At 40.7% G+C, this 13,811-nt stretch overlaps 1 protein-coding gene across 17 annotated transcripts in view; it reads right to left on the bottom strand.

The window, feature by feature from the left end:
• Positions 1-13,811, bottom strand: part of NPAS3 (neuronal PAS domain protein 3) — a 765,248-nt gene that overhangs the window by 592,045 nt on the left and 159,392 nt on the right. The window lies entirely within an intron of this gene.

Below are 13,811 nucleotides of genomic sequence, written 5' to 3' on the forward strand. Positions count from 1 at the left end.
ATCTTAAAAGACACAGTAAAAGTGCCACACTCAATTTGCCAGCAAATTTGGAAAACTCAACAATGGCCAGAGGATTGGAAAAGGTCAGTTTACATTCCAATTCCAAAGAAAGGCAATGCCAAAGAATGTTCAAACTATTGCACCATTACACTCATTTCACATGCTAGTAAAGTTATGCTTAAAATCCTACAAGCTAGACTCCAGCAGTATGTGGATCGAGGCCTACCAGAAGTACAGGCAGGATTTCGAAGAGGCAGAGGAACTAGAGATCAAATTGCCAACATATGCTGAATCATGGAGAAAGCTAGGGAGTTCCAGAAAAACATCTACTTCTGCTTCATTGACTATGCTAAAGCCTTTGATTGTGTGGATCACAACAAATTGTGGCAAGTTCTTAGAGAGATGGGAGTACCAGACCATCTTATTTGTCTCTTGAGAAACCTATATGTGGGTCAAGAAGCAATAGTGAGAACTGGACACGGAACCACTGATTGGTTCGAAATTGGAAAAGGAGTCTGGCAAGGTTGTATACTGTTGTCCTGCCTATTTATAATAATAATAATGATAAAGTTGGAAGGGACCTTGGAGGTTATCTAGTCCAATCCCCTGCTCAGGCAGGAAACCCTATACCATTTCGAAGAAATGACTGTCCAATTTCTTCTTAAAAACTTCCAGTGTTGGTGCATTCACCGCTTCTGGAGGCAGGTTGTTCTATTGTTCTGGAGGCAGGTTGTTAATTGTTCTAACTGTCAGGAAGTTTCTCCTTAGTTCTAGGTTGCTTCTCTCTTTGGTTAGTTTCTACCCGATGCTCCTTGTTCTGCCTTCAGGCGCCCTGGAGAATAGCTTGACTCCCTCTTCTTTGTGGCAGCCCCTGAGATATTGGAATACTGCTATCATGTCCCCCCTCGTCCTTCTCTTTGTTAAACTAGACATACCCAATTCCAGCAACCGTTCCTTATATGTTTTAGCCTCCAGTCCCCTAATCATCTTTGTTGCTCTTCTCTGAACTCTTTCTAGAGTCTCAACATCTCTTTTACATCGTGTGACCAAAACTGGATGCAGTATTCCAAGTGTGGCCTTACCAAGGCATTGTAAAGTGGTATTAATACTTCACGTGATCTTGATTCTAAACCCTGTTAATGCAGCCCTGCACTGTGTTAGCCTTTTTGGCAGCTGCAGCACACTGCTGGCTCATATTTAAGTGATTGTCCACTAGGACTCCGAGGTCCCTCTCACAGTTACTACTATTGAGCAAGGTAACCCCTATACTATCCCTTTACATTTGGTTTTTCTTGTCTAAATGTAGAACCTTACTTTTTTCACCATTGAATTTCATTTTGTTAGACAGCGCCCAGTGTTCAAGTCTGTCCAGATCCTCCTGTATCGTAAGCCTGTCTTCTGGAGTCTTGGCTATTCCTGCCAGCTTGGTGTCGTCTGCAAATTTGATGCGTTCCCCATCTATCCCCTCATCCAGATCGTTGATGAAGATGTTGAAGAGTACTGGGCCCAGAACAGAGCCCTGGGGCACCCCAATACACACTTCCCTCAATGGACCACATGCTGAGTACAGCTGGTCAGCCAGCTACGGATCCATCTGGTGGTGATGCTGTCTAACATGCATTTTTCTATCTTCTCAAGTAATAGGTTGTGGTCTACTTTATCAAAGTAGACCTTATATGCTTATATATAACTTATATAACTTATATATAACTTACATGCAGAGCATATCATGAGAAAGGCAGGGCTAGATGAATCAAAAGTTGGAATTAAGATTGCTGGGAGAAATATCAACAACCTAAAATATGCAGATGGTACCACTCTAATGGCAGAAAGTGAAGAGGAACTAAAGAGCCTCTTGATGCAGGTAAAGAAAGAGAGTGCAAAAGTTGGCTTGAAACTCAACATTAAGAAAACCAAGATCATGGCATCTGGCCCTCTCAATTCTTGGCAAATAGATGGGGAAGAAATGGAGACAATGACATTTTATTTTCCTGGACTCCAAGATCACCAAGAAATTAAAAGACGCTTGCTCCTGGGGAGGAAAGCTATGGCAAATCTAGACAGCATACTAAAAAGCAGAGACATCACCCTGCCAACAAAAGTATAGTCAAGGCCATGGTTTTCCTTGTTGCAATGTATGGCTGTGAAAGTTGGACCATGAGAAAGGCTGAGCGCCAAAGAATTGAGGCCTTTGAACTATGGTGCTGGAGAAGACTCCTGCGAGTCCCTTGGACAGCAAGGCATTCAAACTGGTCAGTCTTAGAAGAGATGCTCTTTAGAAGGCCAGATCATGAAGTTGAAACTCAAATACTTTGGCCACATTATGAGAAAGAAGGACTCACTGGAGAAGAGCCTAATGCTGGGAAAGATTGAGGGCAATAGAAGAAAGGGACGACAGAGAATGAGGTGGCTGGATGGAGTCACTGAAGCAGTAGGAGTGAGCTTAAATGGACTCCAGAAGATGGTAGAGGACAGAAAGCCCTGGAGGAACATTGTCCATGGGATCGCGATGGGTCAGACACGACTTCGCAACTAACAACAACAATTGGAAATACTTTGAAACTCTTTCCCATAAAATGCTCTCTATATAGGAAAGATTCACATTATATTCATTTCTAATTATTTGGTATGTAATATTCTCTTATTCTTCTTCCAATTGGTTTTATGGCTTTGCACAGCTTCTCCTAGAAGTAAAAATGTTTTCAGAAGCTCAATTTGTAATATTAGATCACTTGAAAGATTTTGCTGTTCAGTAATAAAGTGAACTTTTTTTAAAAAAATAATTACCAAGTATAGATTGCTTAAACACATGCTACTGTAAAAACAACTTCAGTGACAATAGGAAATGACAAATCACTGAAGAAACTCATGAAAGAAATATTTCTATCATCAAGAATATGTGTATTCAGCATGTGTCAGAACTCAGAAGTCATGTTTATTTTGCTAATTTCAAAATGAAAATGAGTAAAACTTGTATAATTTGCTAAAATGCATTTTTAGGATTTTTATATCACCATCTGTGCCATTTTTGTTCTATAATATTCTGATGAATAGCCAAATTAAAAATTAGATTCTAACATAAAAAAGTGAAGAGATTTTCAAACCATTTTTTTTTTAAAAAAAAAAAACCTCTGGAATCAAGAAAGTACTTTATGCATCAACTGAACAAACTGGTGAAAAAAAAATCATAGAAATCATACAACCAATCAGACTAATAATAATAATTATGTTTCAATTTTGGACAGCTTTTAGGCATAAGACTTTAGGCATAAATGTAATCTTCTACATCTAGATAGGAAAAATGTAAGGTATAAGATAAGGAGACCTGGCCTGGCAATAGTACAGGTGAAATGTGTTTAGGAGTCCTTGTCAACCATTAGATAAACATGAGCCAGCAGTATAATGCAGACACTAAAAAGACAAAAGCTATCAGGGTGCATTAACAGGTGCATAGAATCCAGATGGCAGAAATTCTTTTATTCTACTCTGCCCCAGTCAGTCACTCTCTGGAGTACTATGTTCATTTCTTGGCCCCACAATTCAAAAAGGACATGACAAACAGAAGCAAGATCAGAAAAGGATTAACAAGATGAAGAATTTCTTGGTAATAATTATGAGAAATAGTTAAAAGATTTAAAACATCTGAACATGTTTAATCTATAGAAAAGGTAGCATTTTTTCTTCTGACCTTTATGAATCGTCTTTATTGTCTCATCACTTATAAACAAAAATTAATTTTTAATTTTATGTTGTTCAGGTTTTCACACCATTCTCACATACTCAACTGCAAACAGATGATATTAAATCTGTCACCGTAACAAGAGATAGATGGAAACCAGGTTTCCCTTCCAAAAGAGAAGTATCTATTCCACTGCATCACCCAGTAAAAACAGGCCCCAAAATCTCAATGTTTACACCAGTATTAGATACTCAGCAGTCATTTAAATTATTTCATAATAGCTTCATAGCTTTTCTACAATACAGGTAATCCTTGACTTAACAATAGGAACTGGGAAAATTCATCATTACGTGGTGCAGTCATTAAGTAGTGCAGTGATTTAAGTGAGGCATTATGTCACCACACCTGATTTTACAACCATTTTTGCCAGAGTTGTTAATTGAATCACTGCAATTGTTAAGGAAGACATCGTGTGACCTCATCTTGTGATCTTCCCTGCTGGCATCCCCATCAACTTTGTTTGTCAGAAGCCAACTGGAAAGGTTGCAAATGGTGATCATGTGACCACAGGATGCCGAGACTGTTTGTATGAGGGAATCACAAGCACCCAAATCACAATCATGTCCCTGCAGGGATGCTGCAATGGTCTTAAGTGTGAGAACTGATTGAGCATTGATATAATTTCAAACAGTCACTAAATCAATAATTGTAAGTTGAGGGCTATCTGAAAATCTATTTACCCAAGTTTTGGTATATATAGAAGGATGTATATATAACACATGAACTGTATGAATGCAATTCCATGTTTTGTTCAGGGTTTCAAATTAAAACATCTGTGAGTTATAAGACTAACCAATCTTTATTTGAACAAATACTCTGAAAAGGAGCTCACTGCTTCTGTACTGTAAATAATTGGTTCCCTTGTTGAACTGCTGTTATTGCGCTTTCTAATATTTAAAGAAAATTTGCCATCTTGTAACTTCAGAGCATTTCTTTTCAGTCCAATAATGCTATCTGTCATGATCAAATTGAATATTTCCTTCTTAGTGATCCCATCAAAGTTATGGCATCTGCAAATTTGATATGCGTTTCCTCCATCCATGCCATTAATGAAAATCTTGAAATCTAGTGGGCTTCAATACAAACCCCGCAGCATTTCTCTTGATACTTCAGTTTGATGAGGAAATGTTGCTTAGCATTTTTAAATATGATTTTGAGCCAGATAATAAGCATGCTACCCTGCCCTCTTTTAACTAGCTTCTCATTCAAAGTTCCAAGGTACTTTATCAAATGCTTTGGAGTTCACAACATTCCCACAACCTACTGAAGAAATTACTTGATCAAAATATGATGTAAGCTTATTCTGCCAAGATTTTCTTGACAAATCCACAGTGACTTCCCTTACTCAGTGCATTTGTTTTCAATCACTTCATAATCTGTTCCTCAGATATTGATGAGACTGATGGATCTCTCGCTCCAAGAGACCTCCTTTCTCCAAAGATAGAGACATCTCTTTAGTCATCTGGTTCTTCACCCATCCGCCAGGATGTGTCAAAGATAATAAACAGTTTCCATTGTAAGATAAGAATCCTGTAAGGGATGAATACTAGAATAACCTTATGTGCTGCTCACAGACAAAGATGCTGCTATTTTATCTCTTCATATACAAACTGTAAGTCACCTAAAATTGGTACAATAGGGAGTAATATCAGAAACAAGAATGATTTTAAAGTGAAACAACCTCATCGTTTCATAGAACAGATCTCAAACATTTCAAACTATTAAAAATTAGATGGTGAAAGCCAAGAGCAACTACTGAACTACAACTGCATGTTGATTTTAAAATATTTGCTTCCATTTAAAGATTTCAGTCAGATTTTCTCCTTGTGGCACTAAACACCCAAGACATACATCTAAACTACTGACATCATATCAATACCAGTATCCAAAACCTGCCCATTACTTAAGACTAAAAGAAATTAGCTAATACCAAACTTGGTAAAGCTAACTTTTTTTAAGAATTAGAATAACAGAGTTGAATGGGACCTTGGAGGTCTTCTAATCCAACCCCCTGTTCAGACAGGAAACCCTATACCATTTCAGACAAATCATTGTCCAATCTCTTCTTAAAAACTTCCAGTGTTGGAACATTAACAACAAGAGGCAAGTTGTTCCACTGATTAATTGTTCTGTCAAGAAATTTCTCCTTAGTTCTAGGTTGCTTCTCTCCTTGATTAGTTTCCATCCATTGCTTCTTGTCCTGCCTTGTGCTTTGGAGAATAGCTTGACTCCCTCTTCTTTCTGGCAGCCCCTGAGATATTGGAACACTGCTATCATGTCACCCCTAGTCTTTAATACTATCTGGTTTCTAAAGGCTAAACATGTCTAAAACAAACAACTTTCTCCAAGATACAAACATGTCTAAAACAAACAACTTTTCTCCAAAGAAAAGCAATCTAAAGGCTTTGACAGCAAATGCCTTATGCATGCATATGCATACTCTGACGATATATGGAGGCTCTCATAGTAGCCTTGCCTAGCCTGCAATACAGAATAAAATGGATATTTCAGTTGCTTCACAATAGTTTATAAAACCCTATCTCCAAATAGTTCACACAATGCTATCATTCACTTTTTCTCCAATAAACCAAAGTGATGATATACACGAACTATTTTTGTAATTTTGTAATGAGTCAACTTGGGATGAATTTCAAAATCTCTGATGGAAATATGGCTAATTTTTGTTGGCAGATATATCATTTAGGGATAGGTCTCAAATATGATGGTAATTTGAAAAAACAATCTGACCAATGCATGCATTTATGACCAAAGTTCTAAGATGGCGGTGCCTTGATCGGCTGCAGCTGCATTGGCTCTCAAAGGTGAATAGTTTTTGGAGGGATATAAGGGATATAGGCCACATGATCGCGAAGGTTTTAATGTGTTTGAGCAATGTGGTGGCATTAAGGTAATACATGACCGACAATCTTTGTTGGCATGGTGAGTTTCTAGCTGTTTTGGAACTGTTGGTGAGACTGTTAAAAGTCAATTTGTTCTGCCAGCAACAAGATCTGAGTGCTGGCCTAGTGATGGATTCTATTGCAAATCAGGGCTGTTTCCAAAAGAGGCAGAGGTCACGAGGCTTATGGAGCGAAAAAACTGGATGAGGCTGTTGACAGGCCCAGAGGAAGAGAAAGAGGCTTTTGGAAGAGTTGGTGGCAACAGCAGTGTGCTCCAGGGCGAAAAGAAACAAGGCCTCTTTAAGGACAAGGTGGAAGAGACAGGATCAGAAAAAGGAAAGGAGGCAAGGTTGTCGTGCAGGAATACAAGCTAATTTGAGGGCTAATCCACATGGAGCTCCTTTTATATCTGTCCTGTTTGCCATCGTTTACTCCCTAGACATTAAAATGGACGATCTGAAACTTGAGCTGGCCACGAACAAGGAGTGTATATCGGAAATGATGATCCTTTGAGAGCTGTATGCAACAAAATTTCATTTTGATGTATGCTAATTGGTGTACATTCAAAGTGACAATAAAGTTGTTATATTGTATTATTATTATTATTATTATTATTATTATTATTATTATTATTATTATTATTATTATTATTATTATTATTATCGATCATCGCACAGTCAGCCAGATGTTCAGACTGGATTTGACATTTTGTCTACCTATCGAGTCCTTACTCAGGACCTGGGATAGGCAGATGTGGATGTTTGATGGTATTACAGATATCGTCGCAGGATGGAAGCAGTTCCTAATAAGGCCGCCTTTTGCAATTGACTAATAGCGAATTTGTCAATGCCAATGGTGTTCAAGTGTGCTCCAGTTGTTTTGGGATTGCACCCAAGGAGCCTATGACTATTGGTACTACCCTTGCTTGCTTTTGCCACAGTCTTTCTATTTCTATTTGTAGGTCTTTGTATTTTGTTATCTTCTCCAGTTCTTTCTCTTCTATTCTGCTGTCTCCATGCACTGCCACGTCCACTATCCAGACTTTTTTGTCTTTCTTATCGACAATTGTTAAGTCTGGGGTGTTATGTTGCAGGTGTTTGTCTGTTTGAATTCTGAAGTCCCAGAGCAGTTTAATTTTATCATTTTCTATGACTTTCTCTATTTTATGATCCCACCAGTTTTTGCTTACAGGCAAATTATATTTTTTGCAGATCTTCCAATGCACCATTGTTGCTACTTTGTCATGCCGCTGCTTGTAATTAGTTTGTGCAATCTTCTTGCAACAGCTTACCAAGTGGTCCACTGTTTCTTCAGCTTCTTTGCATAGGCGGCACTTACTGTCTGTTGCTGTCTTCTCAATTTTGACTTTATATGCATTTGTCCTTAAGGCTTGGTCTTGTGCAGCCAGAATTAGTCCCTCGGACTCTTTCTTCAATTTTCCTGCTCTTAGCCATTGCCAGGTCTTGTTATTATCTGCTTTCCCAGCTATTTTTTTTTATGTATTGGCCATGTAGTGCTTTGTCTTCCCATGCCTCTATTCTGTTCTTCATTTGGTCTTTCTTGTAGGCCAGTTTGGTCTCTCCAGTAGTCAGTAAGCCTTCCTGATATTCTAATTTCAGTGCAACTTCATCATTGTTCTTCAGATATTCTTCCAAAGCCATTTTTTCTTTTTCAACCATCTGATGTACTTGTAGCATTATTATTATTATTATTATTATTATTATTATTATTATTATTATTATTATTATTATTATTTTGGCACCTAACAAGATAGCACACCAAAATGAGAATAACACTGTGTACAGCTGCATGAGAAAACTTGATCTAAATGAAACAGTAGCAACCAGCAATCTTCACAGCACCCTTTTTTTTCTCTCTCTGACTCATATGCTTGCTTAGTGACCATTTCACTTCTGATTTAAAAAAGAGATTGCTGTTGCTTACCAAGGAAAAGGTGTGAGTTATAACTTATCTTCCAGTCGCATTTAGCATTTCACAAGTAGAAAGTGTGATTAAACTGGATAAAAGGATTTTTACAAATTATTTTAAACCAAGTTCTGTTCAAATTAGCTTAAATACAAGGTTTGTCATCTTGTTTAACCATATACTGGCTGGTCACTGTTATACTACTTTTTCTTTATAATAATTTTATTAAAGATTACATAAAAAAATAAAAGTGCAAACTAAAAAGAAAAATAACTCCTCACTTCTGTCCCAGCTAGTATACATTAACTTTAAAACCTTATCACTATCTCTTATCGTACAACTATATTTTTAATCTTCAATATCTCATCTCATTCTTTATGAGTTAAAAACTCATCCTTTTCCTAAATAATTCATTAAGAACTATGAGAAATAACAATATATCTCTTATAAATTTAATCTAATAAACCCATTTAAATTCCTTCCATTTATATATAATTTTCTAAGTAAAACATATCCCATAACTTCATCATTTAAATCCATTCTATGAAACTTGAACTGAAGTTCCCATCAGATACAGAAACATTTATATCAGGGGTGTCAAACTATCGGCCCATGGGCCGGATGCATCATAGCATACCCCATTGTTGGCAATGGCAAAAAGTCGTGATACGTCACAACACGTCACGTGATGTTGCAACTTTGACACCCCTGATTTATATAAACTTTCTAAAGGCAAGCACATGACTAAAACAAAACAGATGTCAAACTCCAATGTTTGTATATAAATCTCTTTTTCAAAAAAGGGGATTTCATGGATATACGTAAAATAGTTTAGAGAAACTGGTGCTATAAAAATAAGAAGTCATTTTCTCTATTCATTAAACCTTAAAGGTCAGTTCATTAGCGAAGGATGCTACAATATATGAACATATATGAACATCTTGTCAAGCACCACTCTTAACCACATTTTTAAATTTAACAATAAAATGTAAAGAACAATTAAAGAAATGTGTTTGCAAAAATTTGTATAAATTATAGGAAGATGTCACTGGCTGTAACTTCTGTGGAGTTTACACATGGTGGTAAAGAGTGATTTATATTTGCATAATGTACAAAATAGCTGCCACAGGCTGCAAGTTATTCAGCAGCACATTCTTAATAGAAACACCAGCTTGGAATAGAGAAATAGACTGCTGGTTATCTGAAGATTACAAGGGATGAAGAATATGAACACTGAAAGTGGGAATTGTGTCTTTATTGGCACATGAAATGGGACAATGTTTTCCAGAAGAAATTTTCAAATAAACAATGCTTAAATACAAAATGATGGTTTTTTGATATCATTTCTCTTCATCCAAGGAATATCTGATTTTTTCCTTCCCATACTCTTCTTAAACAAGTTGATCAAATATGCATTTTTGATCGAATTTTTACAGTTTCTTGTGAAGGTTCTTCACCTAGGAAACAACATTCAAATGCCTTGGGATACTAGGCTTAGTAATTCAGGTAATCCTCCACTAATGAACACAATGGAGCATGGAATTTTGGTCATACGTTGTTGGGTCATAAGGTGATGTACTACAAGCTGTTGTTGTTTTTTTTTTTTTACCATTTTTAAGATAGCTGAAAATGAGTTCTTAACATGGTTGTTAAGCGAATCCAGAATATCCAATTACAAATTGCAATCATATGATCATCAGATTCTGCAATTAATCATATATATGGGGGTAGAATATTCATATATTCATCAGAACCCTATCTGATGAAGTTGCTAGCAATCTCTACCAAGTTTCATCTAATTGAAAGGAACCAATGCCTCAAGGCAGCAACACAACAAAGACTACTCACCTAGAAAGGACAAGGAGGACTGCCTAAGCCCTAACTACTCAGCTTCAAATTGTTTTTCAGCAACTTGGCTTCTACTATTCTGGAGTGAAAGCTACTGCAATTCAGAGACAGAAGTTTGAGCTCAAGCAAAAATACAGCTTTATAATCTTAAAGGCTCCCTGTATTCCCTTTTCCCACTGTGAGCTTCAGAGAAAGATTAACCATCATCACTCCACGTGAGTTGCCTGTGAGAGACTGAGCACCATCACCCCACGTGAACTGCTGTTGCTAGAGATTGACTATCATTATCTCCTGCAAGCTGCTGTTGTCAGAAACCAATAACTATTACCTCACATGAACTGCTGCTGCCAGAGACTGACCATCATCACCTCATGCAAGCTGCTGTTGCCAGAGACTGACCACCATCATCTAATGTGAACTGCTGTTCCCAAAGATTAACTACCATCTCACGCAAGCTGCTATTGCTAGAAACTGACCATTATCATCTCATGCAAGCTGCTGTTGCTAGAGATTAACCACCATCATCTCATGAAAGCTGACCACCATCACCTCATGCAAGCTGCTGTTGCCAGAGACTGACCACCATCATCTAATGTGAACTGCTGTTCGCAAAGATTAACTACCATTTCACGCAAGCTGCTATTGCCAGAAACTGACCATTATCATCTTGTGCAAGCTGCTGCTGCCAGAGATTGACCACTGTTAAATCCGTGGGTTAAAAGCATTGCGAGGAAACGAATGGTGTAACAGAACTGTCGCTACGTGAGTAATGCCCAACGTATCCCATATGTATTCCAACATATCCCGGAGCTGGAAGACCAGCGGAAAGGAGAGCCCCGGAGACGGAGCCAGCCAGTCGCCATTGCCGCATCGGCACCGCCCAGCTGGAACCTTGCGGGAGGACCGCCACCGCCAGAGGACGACTGTAGAGGGAGGAGGAGAAACACTAGGCCCTTCTCTCCTCTTGGCCTCTGGCGGGTTACACCCTTTCATCGTGTGGCCATGTTTGTCGGTCCGGCCTTGTGAGACCAGTGGGGCCACCACGCACCACGGGGGGCCTGGCTGGCACCATCCCGTTGTCATTGCTGCCGCTGCTGCCGGGTGGGGGCTGGCCCTTTGTGACTCTTGACCTTGATTCTCAGAATCTTTTAGCTAGTGTATGCTGATTGTATGATTGTTTTTTAACCTTTTTTAGTTTATTGTATTAGGGTGTGTATGGGTGTGAGTGATGGAGCTGGGAACAAGAACTGGTGCCCCCTCTGCTGAGTGTGTAAACAGAAGTAGAGGGGGGGCCGGATGTACTTCCCGGCTCGATTTGAATGTGAGATGTGGACTGCCGGGAGGGGGAATGGTGGGAGGGAGACCTGCGGGATGGGTGAGGAGTTTTCGGGGGTGGAGGTGGGCCGGAATATCCCGGTTATCGTAGGGAGAGGAAGATATGGCGGGAGCCAAGGGGTGGGCCATCTTCGGGGAACAAGGACTCGCTGCATTAGAGCGATTACCTGTTCCGACCCCTTGGACTCTTCTCCAATACCTGGAGAGGGGGGTGTTCAGGACCCTGGCCTCAGGTTGCTGCTTCTTAATGCCAGGTTGGTTATTAATAAAGCCCCCCTCATCCGGGATTTGATACTGGATGAGGAGTCCGACCTGGCATGTATTACTGAGACCTGGCTGGGCAAAGAAGGAGGTATTCCTTTCTCAGAGATATGCCCAGACGGGTTTCAGATAATGCACCAACTGCGACTCCAGGGAAGGGGTGGGGGAGTGGCGATTCTTGTCCGAGAATCCCTGAGACCTCGCAGGATCCCAGCCCCAGAGGTTGTTGGGTGTAAGTCCCTTCTCTTGAGGTTGGATTCAAGGGTTCAGTCGGGTTTGTTGTTGACATACCTGCCTCCCAGCTATGTGACAACAGCCCTGCCTGAGCTGCTGGAGGGGGTAGCTGGGTTGGTGGTGGATTTCCCCAGGTTTATGGTGCTGGGGGATTTCAATTTGCCGTCACTCGGCGAATCCTCTGGTGTGGCTCAGGAGTTCATGGCTTCCATGACAACCATGGACCTGACCCAGATAATTCAGGGTCCGACCCATAGGGGAGGACACACGCTCGACTTGGTATTCCTCTCAGGGCAGTGGAGATGTGATTTCGATTTAAGGGGTATAGTCACTTCTCCCTTGTCATGGTCGGATCACTTCCTGTTGAGGTTAGATTTCTCGGTCCTACTCCCCCACCGCAAGGAGGCGGAACCGATTAGGTGGTTCCGCCCCAGGCGTTTAATGGACCCGGAGGGGTTCCAAATAGCGCTTGGGGGTTTTCCTGATTCCCTCCTCCACGAACCTGCTGAGTCCTTGGTCGCTGCTTGGAATAAGGCGGCATCAGGGGCGTTCGACCGGATCGCGCCTTTGCGACCTCTCCGTGATTGTGGATCCCGGAGGGCACCTTGGTTTACCGAGGAGCTACGGGAGATGAAGCGTCAGAAGAGACATCTAGAGCAACGCTGGAGGGCTAGTAACTCCGAATCCGACCGGACACTTCTAAGAGCCTATATTAGGACTTATTTAGTGGCGATACGAGCGGCAAAATGTTCGCATTTTTCCGCACTTATTGCGTCTGCAGAATCTCGCCCCGCCACCCTGTTTAGGGTGACCCGTTCCCTACTTAATGTTTGGGAAGCTGGGGAGCCCTTACAGGGTAGAGCGGAGGAATTTGTGCAATTCTTATCAGACAAAATCGCTCGGATTCGGACAGACCTAGACTCCGATTGGGCAGGGCCTTTTGAGATGACTGGCGCAGGTCTTAGCTCAGTTTTATGGGATGAATTTGAGTCTGTGACCGCTGAGGATGTTGACAGAGCGGTGGGAGCAATGAGCGCCTCCACTTGTTTAATGGACCCGTGTCCTTCCTGGTTGGTCTCGGCTGCCAAGGAGGTGACACGAAGCTGGCTCCAGGTGTTGATCAATGCTTCGTTGAGGGAGGGGTCTTTTCCCGCAATCCCTGAAGGAGGCGGTTGTGAGGCTCCTGCTCAAGAAGCCTACCCTGGACCCAGCTGATTTAAATAACTTCCGTCCAGTCTCCAATCTCCCCTTTGTGGGGAAGATTGTAGAGAGAGTGATGGGGCTCCAGCTCCGACGGTCTCTGGATGAAGCAGATTATCTAGACCCTTTTCAATCTGGCTTCAGGCCCAGCTTCAGCACAGAAACCGCTTTGGTCGCGCTGATGGATGATCTCTGGCTGGACCGAGACAGAGGTTATTCCTCTGTCTTGGTGCTACTTGACCTCTCAGTGGCTTTCGATACCATCCATCATGGTATCCTTTTGCGACGACTCGAAGGAGTGGGAGTGGGAGGCACCGTTTTATGGTGGTTCTCCTCCTACCTCTCTGGCCGGTCGCAATCGGTATTGG

The sequence above is a fragment of the Crotalus tigris genome, unplaced genomic scaffold, assembly GCF_016545835.1.
Source record: "Crotalus tigris isolate CLP2741 ecotype Arizona unplaced genomic scaffold, ASM1654583v1 scf7180000018371.15429387391:27106975, whole genome shotgun sequence".
In the NCBI taxonomy this organism is placed as follows: domain Eukaryota; kingdom Metazoa; phylum Chordata; class Lepidosauria; order Squamata; family Viperidae; genus Crotalus; species Crotalus tigris.